Below are 14,884 nucleotides of genomic sequence, written 5' to 3'. Positions count from 1 at the left end.
CTGTTTCATGTCTAAAGTATCCATAATTATTTATGCAAATACTCATCCAGTCTATTTCTACTGTAAAACTATAGGCAAGGGGTACCTCTGCCTTTTGCAATGAAATTTTACCCTCTTCCAGCTCTGCCCTCAAATGTTCTTTACTGACCTAGGATTCCTTTAACATTTCTTCATTATGTACTAAACAAAAAAAGATGTTTATATTTTTTAAAATAGAATATTTACTAAATAATGCTGCCAAAAATGGAAAATTACATACATTTAAATAATTTAACAAAAATCAATGGTACTGACATCATATACTACAAAATAATATATAAAATTTGAATATAGATGGCTTAAAAATATTGAAAATCAAGTTCTGAAAAGTAAGTTTCCTCAGTGACATCTGCCTGACTGTACATTTGCAAAACTGAAGCAACACATTTTCCCCTTACAATTTTCAAAAACTCTCACTGCTTGACTCACCCTAAAAACTGCCCTGCCAGTCCTGCTCCCACATGAGCAGCTCCTGCTCCAAACAAAAATAAGGCCTTCAAAGTCCCAAAATTCTGCTGCCAACCAGCAACAGAACAAGGCTATGGCCCTGTTTCTATGCTTCTATAAACAATTACATATAATAAATAAACAATCATAAACAATCACATTTAAATTCGATAAACAATTACATTTAAACACAGCAGGCAGAACTCTTACATTTTGCTTCCATTAAGTCAGCAATCTTATTTTGTGATGTCTGCAGCTGAGCCTTGATGTCTTTTATGACATCATCTTTTTCATCTCTCTGTATGGTAAGAGCTGAAATCTAGAAAAATGCAAGAAATATCATCATGAAGTCTGGGAAAGGGACAGATATTAATTTTCATTTGTACCCAGGTATGATAAGCAGACATTTTGCTGTCATTCAAGTTAGATTAGACAGATAGACAGACAGACAAACAGGCAGACAGAGATAGATAGATAGATAGATAGATAGATAGATAGATAGATAGATAGATAGATAGATAGATAGATAGATAGATAGATAGATAGACAGAAATATAGACAGACAGACAGAAAGACAGACAGATAGATAATATTTGTCTAGATATAATCTTAGCCAAATATTGATCAAGTCACATAACTCTAATCAAAAAAGTTCTCCAAAATCAAACCATAAATTCCAGGAGACTAAAGGTACTCAAACACCAGTAAACTTAGCAGAATTTGACTTAAATGCAGCTTCAGATGTTATTTTGTCTTTTTTACTAATACCCAGAAACACTTCTTGGCTCTTGCATTTCCCCTTTAGTCACAAATAAAGCTCTACATCTTAGATGGTAAAATGAGCAAACTTGCTTTTCCTTTTGACTGACTTCCAGTTTGCATTCTTTCTCAAACTTGTCAACTTTTTCTGCTTCTTCTTTTACTTTGGAGATACAGTAACATCCATAGTTAACATTCTAGCTGAAATATACTCCAAGTTCAATACAACTTCCACTTTAAGGTTGCTTGGAATTGTACAGCTGTACCATTTGTTTCCCAAGAGTAATTGTTGAGGCAATGTTTGATTTTATAATCAAAATACAAACAGAAAAGAGCATGTGAGAATGAAACAGGAACATACCAGACTATACATACAGAGAGAGAGCATTTAGCTAAAGTTTCTGTAGCTATACACTAGTGCATTATCATTTGATTAAACAAACTATGGGAAGTAAGTATTGATCTCTAGACTGTACTTCACAGACAAAACTTCAATTTTGAGTGACTGTTTGAGAAATGAAGTTCCAGCTTTGGCCCAGTGGAACAGCAACAGAAGGGGCCAGGCAGTGACCAAAGGCAGCATGAATAAAAGAAGGGTCCCAGTGTCTCAGTGTGAGCTGCTCACCATTCCAACCCTTCACATTTCTCTGCCCTGACACTGCATGTGTAACACAAGCTATGAAGTACAAAACTGAGCCAGCTGCATAAACTCAATAAACAGAATTCTCACATTTGAAACTCATTTCCAATCTGTCGTTCTCTGCTTGCACACGAAGCTCTTCAAATGCCACTGTCATTCTCTAAAAACAAAATTTAATATTTGAAGTTCAATACTGGAAACCCTGGAACTTCTCCAGGGGCTGCTGCCCACCTCAGCCATTCTGAGGAACCAGCAGGGAGGTGAAACAGAGCCCAGAAAGAAGCCAGAAGCTGTGCAGTGACCCAGCACTAAGCACACATCACCCAGATCACAGGGATCTACATCCCACACACTGCTGCACCTTCTCCATTGAATATGCTTTATAGAACACAAAAATAATTCTTGAAAAGGGATTGAAAACCCAACTTCCTGCATCACACATGACATGATACCCACACATGATGGATACAAACAGTATCCCAACATAAACATGGAACTCAGCTCAGCTCACATAACTCACATTCCTTTCATCCAGCTTGCTCACTTACTTCTATGTTGCTGTGAAGTTCCTCATACAATTGTATTGTTGCTTCCTTTTCCTGTTCATCTATCAAAGCAAGAACATATGAGAAACTTTTTCTTTTGGATAAGAATTCCAGCTGTCCAAGTCATTATACTTAATCAGCATAATAAATTTAAAAAGGAATTATCAGCTCCATTCTTACTAAATAAGTCATTATGAAACATGGTGCCAAAAGTTACAGAATCTAGGGAAAATGTTTGTTTCAATGAAACATTAGGCAAGCTCAGCTTTTAAATTTCCTTCCTAAGATATTTTTTCTCTGAAAAGTGTAATTCTGGATCAGTTTATGTGACAATATTAATTATTATAGTATTAATACTGTTTAATAATAATGTATCAAAAGTGTTAGTATTGATAAACTGTAATCTAGGGTTTAGCACTGAATTTCTTCCTATCAGCAGATACCTATAACCACAGAGCTGTCATAAAATTTCAACACTCCACATCCATATTTTCCTTCTTTCCTTTCACTTTTGTAATTGATACAATTTTTTCCTAAGAAAACAATTAAAAAGAGAACAGTAACAGAAACAGCTATCAAAAAAGAACAGTACATCTATATACCAGGGTTTCTAGAATTAAGGCTAAAAAGAGATAGACACTTCTTAAGTATCCAGGATCAAGTTAGTAAAATTCTAATTATAATAACAATTCTAAATTGCATATAAAGTAAAATTCCCAATCAATAACATATTTTAAAACCTCAAGAATTTAAACTTCAATAAGTTATCCAACTGTCTTGGCTAGTTCAGTTTCATTAGAAGAATTCCAGTTACTCATTATACCTTGGGGTTCAGACCTTTTTCCCCACAAATGTGTGATGGCTGAAAACAGGAAATGTCAGCTCTGGAAATTTGTTCCAGAGTGCTGGGAATTCTGAGCAGATTCTACTGCCTAAAACCAGGCATGAAGTGTCACTTCTCATGTCTGAATATATTCCCAGAGTGTGGCTGGGACTGCAAAGCTTCAATGGGCTGGGCAGCCTTGGGGAGCCCTGCCCTGCTCTGCAGTGGCTCCAGTGCCAGTTGGGGCTGTGGGCACTGCCTCAAACCTGGAGCACTGTTTGGGCACCCAAAGAGCTCCCAGGCTGGCAACCTTGCAGCAAACAATCTCACTGCCTTCAAAAGCCCTCTGCATTCAGCATTACAAACCACAAGTCTGTTAGACCTGGGGCTTCACTTCCAATTTTGTGAGCCACTTAAAATTCACTTCTCATTCTGAGAGCCACATCCAGTCGATCTCAACTGGAGAACTTTTCTGAACAGCACGAGAAATTTCTTCTTCTTTCTTCTGTTTGTGAATTTAGAGCAAGCTAGAAGTACATTTACTCTGATAAATAAAAGCTAAAAAAGCATTTACATTTGCTGGTCTTCTCTGTGAAGCGAGTACAGGTTTCCTTGAGCAGATTACACAGATGCCTTGAAGCAGCAGCTCTAAGGGAGGGAAAAATATCATGTTTGCACAGGAGTGCACAGTGCTTTGTGCACCTAAGGAGTAACAATGGAAATGACCTTCAAAATTTAACAGCTGCATAAAACTGCCCACATGGAAACTGATTATTTCCACCACAAATGTATATACTTGGTGCTATTACTTACTCTTTCAAGAGATCTTTATTTTCACATATCTCACCTTCCAGTTTCAAATGGAGTTTCTCATTTTCAAACTGATTTCATAGGGAACAAATGCAAAAAGACACTGTTATTGAAAAATATATTAGAAATGCACTTGAACTTCTCAAATCCCTCATGAAAAATCATTTGGGGCATCAGTAGACAGAAGTCTGCTTTATCTGTATTACATGCTGAGTCATCTTTTGCATGAAAGATGTAATAATTAATGAACAATAATTTACCAGCAACTGAGACATTTACAGGTGTATTCTTCATACACACCCTCACACAGGACAGGTGCCTGCAACTTCTCAAAATAATCATTTTCTCAAGGCACAAACCAAACTGCAACAGTCTTTAATATTTAATTGTATCAATAATAGTGTCATACTGAATCAGGAAGCACTGAACTTCATTTATTCAATGTACACTATACAATACTGGCCTGCAGTTCTTGAATGGCTTTATTCTGTGCTTCAATAATCTTTCTGTTCTCTTGGAGTTTTCTTTCTTTCTGGTTTAGTTCAGTTTCCACAGTCAGTTTCCACTGCTTGATCTTTTCAGCCTCTTTGTAGAGTTTTGAGAACAATTCATTCATTGTTTCTGGATTTTATTAAAACAGGTTCACCAATTTAATCTCCAATATTATCCAATTAATAGTATATAATATCTAATTAATACTGTTGTAGATAATGTATTTATCTCTTAGAAACATCACAAGAGTTTATACATGATCAGGAGCCCAAGTTTAAATCTTTGTGCATCCTCTGTGTATGTATCAAAAGGCATTACAGAGCACACAGGAGAAACAAATACAATGAAATATCCCAAACCCCCTTCAGACATCACCAAATAGATGGGTTTAAAGACATGGATAACTGCAGTCCACCAAAATCAATAAAAGCTTTGCCAGAATTATCAGTGAAGCCAAAATTCCTTCTAGCAGGTTCTTCACCCCATTTCTGTCCTCTCCTTCTGACAGACACTGCTGAGTTAAGTAAAAGCAGCTTCAGAGACTTTGCCCAAGAGTACCTGTGATATTGCCATGGACACACACAGAATCACAGAATCACAGAATCACAGAATCACAGAATAATGAGGCTGGAAGAGACCTCTCAGATCATCGAGTCCAACCTATGCCCTGACACCTCAACTGCAGCACCAAGTGCCATGTCCAGGCTTTTTTTAAACACATCCAGAGATGGTGATTCTACCACCTCCCTGGGAAGAGCATTCCAGTGCTTCATTATTCTTTTGTTGAAAATTTTTTCCTAATATCCAACCTATCCCTTCCCTGCTGTCTCTTGAGACTGTGTCCTCTGGTTCTGTCTTGCTGCCCAGTGGAAGAGACTAACCCCACCTGGCTCCAACCTCCCTGCAGGAAGCTGCAGAGAGCCATAAGGTCACCCCTGAGCCTCCTCTTCTCCAGGATAAACAGCCCCAGCTCCCTCAGTCGTTCCTCACAGGGCTTGTGTTCCAAACCCCTCACCAGCCTTGTTGCCCTCCTCTGGATGTGCTCAAGCATATCAATGTCCTTCCTAAGCTGAGGGCCCAGAACTGGACACAGCACTCAAGGTGCAGCCTCAGCAGTGCCCATACAGGGGCAGAATGAGCTCCCTGCTCCTGCTGGCCACACCATTCCTGATCCAGGCCAGGATGCCATTGGCCTTCTTGCCCACCAGGGCACACTGCTGGCTCATGTTCAACCGGCTGTCACCAGCACCCCCAGGGCCCTTTCTGCCTGAGCACTATCCAGAAACACCGTTCCCAGTTTGGAACGTTGTAGGGGACTTCTGTGGCCAAAATGTGGAACTCAGCACTTGGACTGATTAAACTTCATGCCGCTGGACTCTGCCTATCCATCCCACTGATCTAAGTCTCTCTGCAGAGCCCTCCTTCCTTCCAATAGATCAACACAAGCTCCCAGCTTAGTGTCCTCTGCAAATTTACTGATGAAGGACTCAATGCCCTCATCCATGTCGTCTGTAAAAATATTGAACAGAACTGGTCCCAGTACAGCCCGGAGGGACAGCACTGGTGCCTGGCTGCCAGCTGGATGCAGCACCATTCACCACCACTCTCTGGCCCAGCCATGCAGCCAGTTCTGAGCCCAGCACAGAGTGCTCCTGTCCCAGCCATGGCTGCAGCTTCTCCAGGAGTGTGCTGTGGGAGACAGTGCCAAAGGCCTTGCTGGAGCCCAGATACACGACACCCACAGCCTTTCCTGCATGCACCAGGCAGTCACCTGTTCACAGAAGGAGCCCAGGTTGGTCAGACATGACCCACCCTTGGTAAAGCCCTGCTGGCTGGGTCCGATAGCCTGGCCATGCTGTGAGTGCTGTGTGATAGCACTCAGTATGAACTGCTCCATTATCTCACCTGGCACTGAGGCCAGGCTGACTGGCCTGGAATTACCAGGATCCCCCTTCCTACCTTTTCTGTACATGGGTGTCACACTGGCCAGTGTCCAATCATCTGGAACCTTACAGTGAGCCACAACTCCTGATAAATGATGGAGAGAGGCTTGGCAAGCTCATCTGCCAGCTCCCTCATCACCCTGGCATGGATCCCATCTGGACCCAGTAGATTTATAAATATCCAAGTGTCCCAGCAGTTCTCTGCTCACACACGGAGCAGGAAGGAAAACCACCACCCTTGTGCCCGTAGAATACCTTGAAAGTGCCCTACAAGCAGTGCTGGGCCAGTGGTTGAGGCAGGGAGAGCAACACAGGAGCCCCAAGGGCCCTTTGGTTCACTTACAACAGCCCCAAACAACATCCTTGTTTTGGCTGCATCACAGTTTTGTTACAGTCCTGATGGTACTTTAATATCTTAGGATTAAAAAAGTCTAAAAAGTTGTCAGGGATATGAAAAACAGCACAGAGAGCACAAGAAATGTGTTTTATTTTGTGGCAGCAAGCAGTGTTCTGTAGCTGCAAAGTACAGAAGCTATTGCAAAAAAAATGAGCTGTACTGAATTGTGTTACAGCAGAGATCTGCTGGTAAATACACTGTGAAAAGAATCCAGTGTTTGAGGAAACCACTGAATTCATTGTTTTACAGATAAAATAAAGCCAGAATAAAGGCAATTGGAATAATCCACTTCAGTTTTCCAAAGAATACTCTGACTTCAACCCTTCTGCCCCTCAACAGAATATTCAGAACCAGTTCCACAAGGATATTTAAGTGTTTAAATCTTACTCTAATTAAAGCTCATAGGCTTTGCAGACACTTCAAACAAAGAAAAAAACAACAACAATATTGCAATCACCTTAATTTTTAAAGATTAATTTCCAGGCATGATCACTAAATCACAAGTATCTCCTCTAAGTGATTCAGCTTTAAACAGGAGACAGAAAACATTATTCCCTTCTGACTACTTCCTTTAGCCCTCAAATATCTACTGAATAATGCTTTAGGCACTGTTTGGGAACAAATTCAAAAGACCCCAAGGAATGAGATGTGCAGAGCTGATACTTAGCTGACCTCTTCATCTACTTCAGAGCAAAGTTTCACTTGCTGTCAAATTGTATCTGAAACATGAAGAGATTTTGATCAATTTATTTCTAAAAAAAGTAACAGTGAAACTGTATTTAACAGTTACAGATATGAAACTGTGGGACTACTCATGAAAATTAAAACTTGACAATATATACAAATCTAAAGAAGGTGCATGGCAAATATTCCAATCGTACTTGAATCAGTGATTTCGCCACGGCTCAACACATCGAATGGCAACTTAAAGTCATCATCTGAGCGCCTGTTAAAACCCTGCACAAATTTAAGAATTTTTAGTTTCTTAGTTTCTTATGGGTAAATTTGTAAAGAGGATTTATAAAATCCTGGGGAAAAAAATCCCTACAGATGATGTGAAAATAGAATTGTCATTAATAAAACAGCTGCCTACAATTTTCAAAGCCCAGGGGATTGGTAATGGCTTTGGAACTCACTTCTTACTTCCCAGTGGTTGATCAAACTGTTGGTGTCCTGCAGTTTGATTTACAGACTGTGGCCAAAGGGGAGCTTTCAATGCAGGGAACTCAGCAGCTCCTGCCTGTCTGGGCATTGCTGCATGGCAAAGGACTCAAGGAGACAAATTACTTTTTTGAAGACCAGTAGTTGATATTTCTTTGCTTTACTTCCACGGGCACTTCTAAACCATATCTGATTATGTTTCAGCATGAAAATACCCTTTTACAAGGTTTTTAAGTCACAGAAGTTCATCCTGTAAACAGCTAACTCATCTGCTGTCAGAATATCTCATCCCTAATCTCAAATTATTTCATTAGGATCTTCGACATGAAAAAATAACTTGTTGAATTCCCATAACTCAGCATGGGGACAGAACATTTTCACTGCACACCTGATCCGATGAGACCAAGACACCAATGCCAGTGCGAGCATCTGAGTGGGGCCTGTGGGAATCCATAAAATCAGAAGGATTTGGGAAAGCTGCAAAAGGCAGGCCTCAGAGAGAGCAGAACTGTGATTAGAGCCAAGCAGCAGCCATGAGATAGGTCAGCAGAAAAATTATGTAAAAAGTAGAAAAGCAAGGACAAATAGAACAATGGTCTGTGTATTAACGCTTGGCTAGAACAACTCCCTAAGTTACGGAAAAGTTCATCTAGCAAGGTATTAGGAAGTTTTAAGCTTAATAATGGAGCTCTGTGCATTGTGTTTTAAGGCTTACAAGCAGGTATTGTATTCAAAATAAGCAAGCATTGTTTTAACCAAAGGTATGTGTGCTTATAGTGGTTGGATAGAACTACTGTCAGTGTGCTTTTGCTTTGTGTGATTGGTCAAAAAACTTTTCAAGTAAGTTGTACCATTAAGTTCTTGGTCGGCTGCCTGGGATGTGAGCTGCTGGCATCTTCCCATTGTCATAACCATGTAATGAGACTGATGCTGGAAAATAAAACAGCTCAAGGCAGTTCCTCAGCAGTCCTGTCCCGTTGGTGATTTGTTAAGAGACCCCGGCCAGCGATAGAGCCCTGCTCACTCTCTGGGCTGAATTACCCACAGCAAACGTGGACTTACAGCACAGAGCGGATGCTCCAGAAGATTATTCCCTTCAGTTTGGATAGAAAACAACAACAAAAGTCTTTAAAATTCAAACCGAAGATGTCTGTGCATACGCCACTCAAGGCACACGCACAGAAATGAGTCGAGTGCAGGAGCCGTCCCGGCCTATGCAGGGGCAGGTGTGTGTGCGCTCCAGCTCTGCCTGGACAAGGGGCAGGTGTGTGTGTGCTCCAGTTCGGGGCTCTGCCGGGGCACTCCCCGGGCCCAGCACTGTCCCCGTGTCCCCGGGAAGGGCCCTTGCGCTTTCCCCCCGTCCCCTCCTCAGCCGCGGCCTCCAGAGCACAGCAGCCAGAGGAGGCGGCCGGGGCCGGGGTGTGCGATATGGGCTGCCCTCAGCGGCCCCGCGGCCGAGCGCTCATCTGGGATCTGCCCGCAGACACCTGGCCAGCACTCAGGCGCGGCGGCATGAACAATTTAAAGCGGTTTTCCTTCTCCATGGCTCCGATAAAAGGGCAGCCGGGGCAGCCCCAGCTCCCGGCGGCCGCTGAGGGCGAGCGCGAAGGGCGGGAAGCGGCAGCGGCCCCTCAGCGCGGGAGAGCTCTGAGGGGAAGGTAGGGGTCCCGCCTGTGCAGGGAATAACTGGGGGAGCCCAGTCCTCCCGTGGGAAAAATGCATGTTTTATGATTGCCTTTTCGCAAATATTAAAATGAATATTATATGTGTTGTGTCAGAAAGTTATGCTGTATTAATTTTCTCAAGTAGTGTGTTAAATCTAGTTTTAGGGTATAACATAATGTTAAAATAAAAACTATGCTGTGTGAGATACTTTTTTTAAAGAAAGGACTCGCAACGAGATAGCGGCCACAGGACACCTAAATCTTTCAGAGAAAGAGAATTTATTGCTCTCTTATCAGAAGAAACGAACTTCTTCCTGCCTGCTCAGCCATGAAGATGCCATCAGGATTTAGAGGAAGAAGCTGACATTGATCAGACAGAATCCTGTGTTTGAATGGAATTTATGCATCGTGTATGAGGGGTATGAATATGCAACAGGCTATTGTTTTTAGGGTTAACCCTCTGTTAATGTGTGTCCTTTTTCAGGCTTATGCTGCCCAGAAGAAGTTACCCAGACGTCTGTAACTCTTTGTTTCTATTATCTCATATTGTCCTAATTCAAATTGTCCAAATTATTAATACTCTAAGTATAAAAGTATCTTATGTAGCATAGTTTCTATTTTAACATTATGTTATAACCTAAAACTAGATTTAACACACTACTGAAGAAAATTAGTACAACATAACTGTCTAACACAACACATATAATATTCATTTTAATATTTGTGAAAAGCCAGTCATACAATATGCATTTTTCACACAGGTAATGCAGGCCCTGGAGGCATCTCCTGAACTGGCACAGCCCCAGCAGATGGCATCGGTGAGGAGGGGGCTGCTGGGGGTCAGTTTGGAGTAACTGTGCTGTCCTAGGGTGACATTAGGATGCTTGTATCCCTAGCTGTCTGTTCTGTTTATGCTGGATATTATGTTCTGTGCCTTCAAGACTGGCTCTGAAGAGCGAAGTTTTGTTTTGGTTTTGTTATCAGCTGCTCCCCCACGGCTGGCGGGACACAGAGACAGGGCAGTACATGGTGCTGCTTTGGCTTTTTGTTTGGCTTTTTGCTTTGCTCTTGCTTTTGTTTCTGCTCATTAGTTAGTTTAGCTAAGCAGTCTGAATTTTTGCCTGGACTGTTTTCCTTCCCCTTTTTTGGAACCACTCAAGCCTGCTCTGGACTGGGACCTGGGAAACACCGAGAGTTTGCACCTTGTGGCTGCAGCAGCTACTCCTGCACCAGAGGGACTGATAACAGAGCGACCACTCCCAAGAGAGACTTTCTGAATTTGTCATCTTTTTCAGAGTGGTGAAAGAGTGTTGTCCCCTGGTATTGTTCATTTTGTGTCCTGGGGGTGCTTTGCCTGTTAAATAAACAGGTTCTTTCCACTTCTCCCCAAGGAATCCTTCCCAACCCGGTTGGGGAGAGGGGCTGTGTGGGTTTCCTTTCTGGAGGGGCCCCTTTGGAGGTTTTCTCCCAAATTTGCCCTAAACCAGGACAAAATTTGGCGCCCAACGCATGGGGCTTGAGAGAGAGTGGAAAAACCCCTGGTCTGACTGCATTTTGGTTGCCATTACTCTGTGTTGGTATCAAGCAGTTAATGGCCATGTTTTCTGAATTCATAATGTCTCTCGGGGTGGAGGCTTGCATGCATTTCTGGTCCCCAGGTGCGGAGGATCATTGACAGGACATCACACCATGATCAATATGATCAAGTGAAGCCAATTTATTACAAAAAGCAAGCCATTTTTATACTGTTCTCTACTGTTCACACCTCAAGCTAATACATGATTGGTTAAATCCTTTTTATGCATGCATTTTGACATTTCAGTTAATTTTAGTTAGTCTTTCTTCTTCGTGCATCTTGCTGCAGGTTTTCTTGTCTGCCTTTGCATCCTGAACTGTCTGCTGCTGAGCATGTTCTTCTCCTTTTGTGTCCTTCAAGGGCATAGAGACCTTACTCAGTTTCTATGAAGGCTGGATTGTGCACATGTTGCATATGTCCATTGTCCTGCAAAAAACCCTCAGCACTCCTCCCAATGCTTTCTGGTCATTCAAGTGCCCTTCAGCTGACTGGTTTCATGCTTTGAGCTTCAGGGAATTGCCAAATATTTCTGAAGCTCAAATGATATCATATTAGTCAACATCTTAATTGTGTCTACATCTCACAGAATTACCTTTTCTTTTGTCTTTGTCTGAAACTGTTGCTGTACGGAAATCTCTGGGGGATGGTGGACTTGTCAGATGGTGCTGGGACATCCCAGTGCACTTGGACCTTGGCTCTGCATAGGAGAGCTCTTCATCCCCTTTCTCTCTTTTCCTCCCTCTGGGCATGGAGGGAGCTCCTGACTTCAGCGTGTGACTCATGTGTGCAAAGAGCAAATCTGGGCAGAATTGGGGCAGGGAGGGTTTGGGGAGACCTTGGGATCTGTGCTGGGCACAGAAGGTGTTTTCCATTGCTCTGAGGCTGTCTGCAATGGAAAGTGGATTTAATATCCAGCAGAGGAATGACTGTTGCATTTGATGGAGCTGTGCTTTCCCTTGGCTTTGTTGACTAACAATAAATGAACATCCCTCTGTGTCTCGGGCAGCTCCTTCTCCAAGGAAAGCAGGTGGGAGTTGGAGCCAAGGAGCTGAAAGCTGCAGGTGCAACCTGGGCTAGAGGGAGCTCAGATTTGCACAAGGCTGCTCTGGGTGCCAGGGCTTGGATGGGGGAAATGGTGGGGTGGGGATAGGGACAGAGTCTGATTGATTGTCAGCCATGAAGAGTCTTGATTTTCATATCTATTCAAACTGCATGAGGATGTACTTGGATTCAGTGTCAATTGAAGATTGCACATATCAATTTATTAACAGGAAATAAAACCTAAACGGAACCTAGGAAATCTTTTCTCACTGTTTTTTAAAATAGAATATATTCAGTTTGAATGCACTTTTGAAATCTGCCTAATTAACCACACAAGATTTGAAAACTGAAATCAAATTATCCCCAGAGGCTTGGCTTGTTAAAGTGTTCTGAATGTTACTGAGCCCTGGGACACTGAATTCCTGCACTCAAGAGCTGAAGGCTGAACAAGCCTCTGGAGCAGGAAAATTCAGCAGCAGCCTCCAAGTTGCTGAGGATGTCAGCAGCCCCCACTGAGACCATCCCTGCCCAGAGACCGTGGGGGAATGGGCAGACAAGGAGAGCATCCCTGGGGCTGGGGCAGCACAGCTCAGAGGCACCAGTGGCTCCAGCTGGGAAATGGAGTGTGGAATGTGGCTGTGAGCTCAAAAGAACAAAACAGCCTTTACTGGGTACTTTAGAAAAATCAGGGAAACTTTGGCAAAAGGTTTAGTATGACATTCAATCAACAACCAGTTCTCAAAGCACTGACTTGGCCCATTCACCTTCACAAACTCTTAGCTTGATCAATTTTAAGTTACTCAAATTTTACAAGAAGCATGAATTAAAAAGAGAGAAAGACAAAAAAGATACAGAGAAGCACACACACAGCTACCAACTCCTGGATTCCAGCAGTGTTCAGATAGAAATTCCAAGAGGAGGTAGGGTCAAGATGTGTGCTTGCCTTGTGGTCAGCCTTCAATACCCCTTGGTCTTCCTGGGCCCTTCCCCCAGGTGGGACTTGGGCTCATTTGGTCCCTCAGGAGCTGGGCTGGGGGCTGCAGAGGTGGCTGTGGAGCATTGCCTGTGCTGTGCCAGGGACTGGCAGACACTGCTGGGCTGGGATAGAGGCTCTGGGGGGATTGAGGTTCCAGGGCAGGGCAGGGCTGGGCTTACAGGGCAAGGCTGGACCTGCCCCTTCCTCCCCCACAGACAAAATGTTTAGAGCCAACAATCTCCTCCAGTCTGTCACTACAGGGAATGCTGGAAGTGAAATCCCAATTCTGGCCATGGGCACCTGTTTCAGAAGGACAATTCTTTTCCATAGGAAGGAAGGCACAGAGCTCCAAGGTTTGGAAGGCAGGTGAGAACCTCAGTAGGCCAAGGCCAGCCAGACGTGTCAGGAATGGTGGATTTCTTTGGGAGCAGTCTTTGAATTTAGGGAATTTTGGAGGTGGAAACCCAATCTCAGCCATGGGCACCTGGAGAGGCAGGACAGTTCTTTCCCATGGGAAGGAGAGCATGGACCCTCCCTCAGTGTTTTGGGGACAGATGAGAAGTGACTATTGTGAAACCACTGCCAGCCAGACTTGTCCTGGCAATATTCCTATGGGAACAATCTCGGGATATAAGGAAATTTGGAGGTGAAATCCCAATTCTGGCAATGGGTGCCTGGAGCCGGACAGTTCTTTTCCATTGGGAAGGAAAGCACAGAGCCCCAGTGTTTCAGCAGCAGATGAGAAGTGACCCTCAACATACACAGGTCAGCTGGACCAGTCAGGCAGTCCATGGGAGGCCAAACCAGCCAGAGCTGTTCTGTGTGCCCTTGGTTTTATGGGGCTCCATAATGTCACAATGGTGCCTTGGATCCATGGGGCCCCGTAGTGTCATCATGGTGACTTGATTCCATGGTTTCCAGCAGTGTCACAATGGCCCCCTGATTACAAGAAGACCTGCAGTGCCACAATGGTCCCTAGGTTCAATGGGGTGCCACAATGTCACAGTGGCCCCTAGGTTCCATAAGGCCCCACAGTGTCACAATGGTCCCAAGGATTCCATGAGCCCTTGCAGTGTCGCAATGGTCCCAAGGACTCCATGAGCCCTTGCAGTGTCACAATGGTCTTCATGGTTCCACAAGACCCAAATGTCATGAGACTCCTCTGTTCCATGAGGTCTGCAATGTCACAATGGACCTTTGTACCCTGGGGCTTTGCTGTGTCATGATGGTCTCCTCTGGCTTCACAGTGTCACAATGGACCACTGATGACATGAGGCCACTCTGTGTTGCCCTGGAGCTTTGGTTCCATGCAGCCCTGTGTAGATTTCAGTGTGTTTCTCTTTTCTTTGCTGATTTATTGCTGATTTATGCTTGTTGGTTTTCTGTTTCTCCTGCTGGCTGATTTATGTCCGGAGATTCTCAGGGATGCCACTTGCTCGGTTTCTCGGCTGTTTCAAAGACCTGGAATTCTCAGAGTGGCCTTGGACAGCCCGCGCTTCAAAGGACGAGGAGAGACTTCTGATCTTGTTTCGGTCTTGGTGTTTATTAATTGTTTATCTAAAAGATTTTCT

General features: G+C 43.4%; 1 pseudogene; it reads right to left on the bottom strand.

The window, feature by feature from the left end:
• The window catches only part of LOC134434105 (synaptonemal complex protein 1-like), a 32,727-nt pseudogene extending 23,127 nt beyond the window's left edge, over positions 1-9,600 (bottom strand).
• Between the last annotated feature and the right edge of the window lie 5,284 nt (positions 9,601-14,884).

The sequence above is a fragment of the Melospiza melodia genome, unplaced genomic scaffold (assembly GCF_035770615.1).
Source record: "Melospiza melodia melodia isolate bMelMel2 unplaced genomic scaffold, bMelMel2.pri scaffold_32, whole genome shotgun sequence".
NCBI classification, from domain to species: Eukaryota; Metazoa; Chordata; class Aves; order Passeriformes; family Passerellidae; genus Melospiza; species Melospiza melodia.
This window is presented reverse-complemented; position numbering and strand designations above follow the sequence as displayed.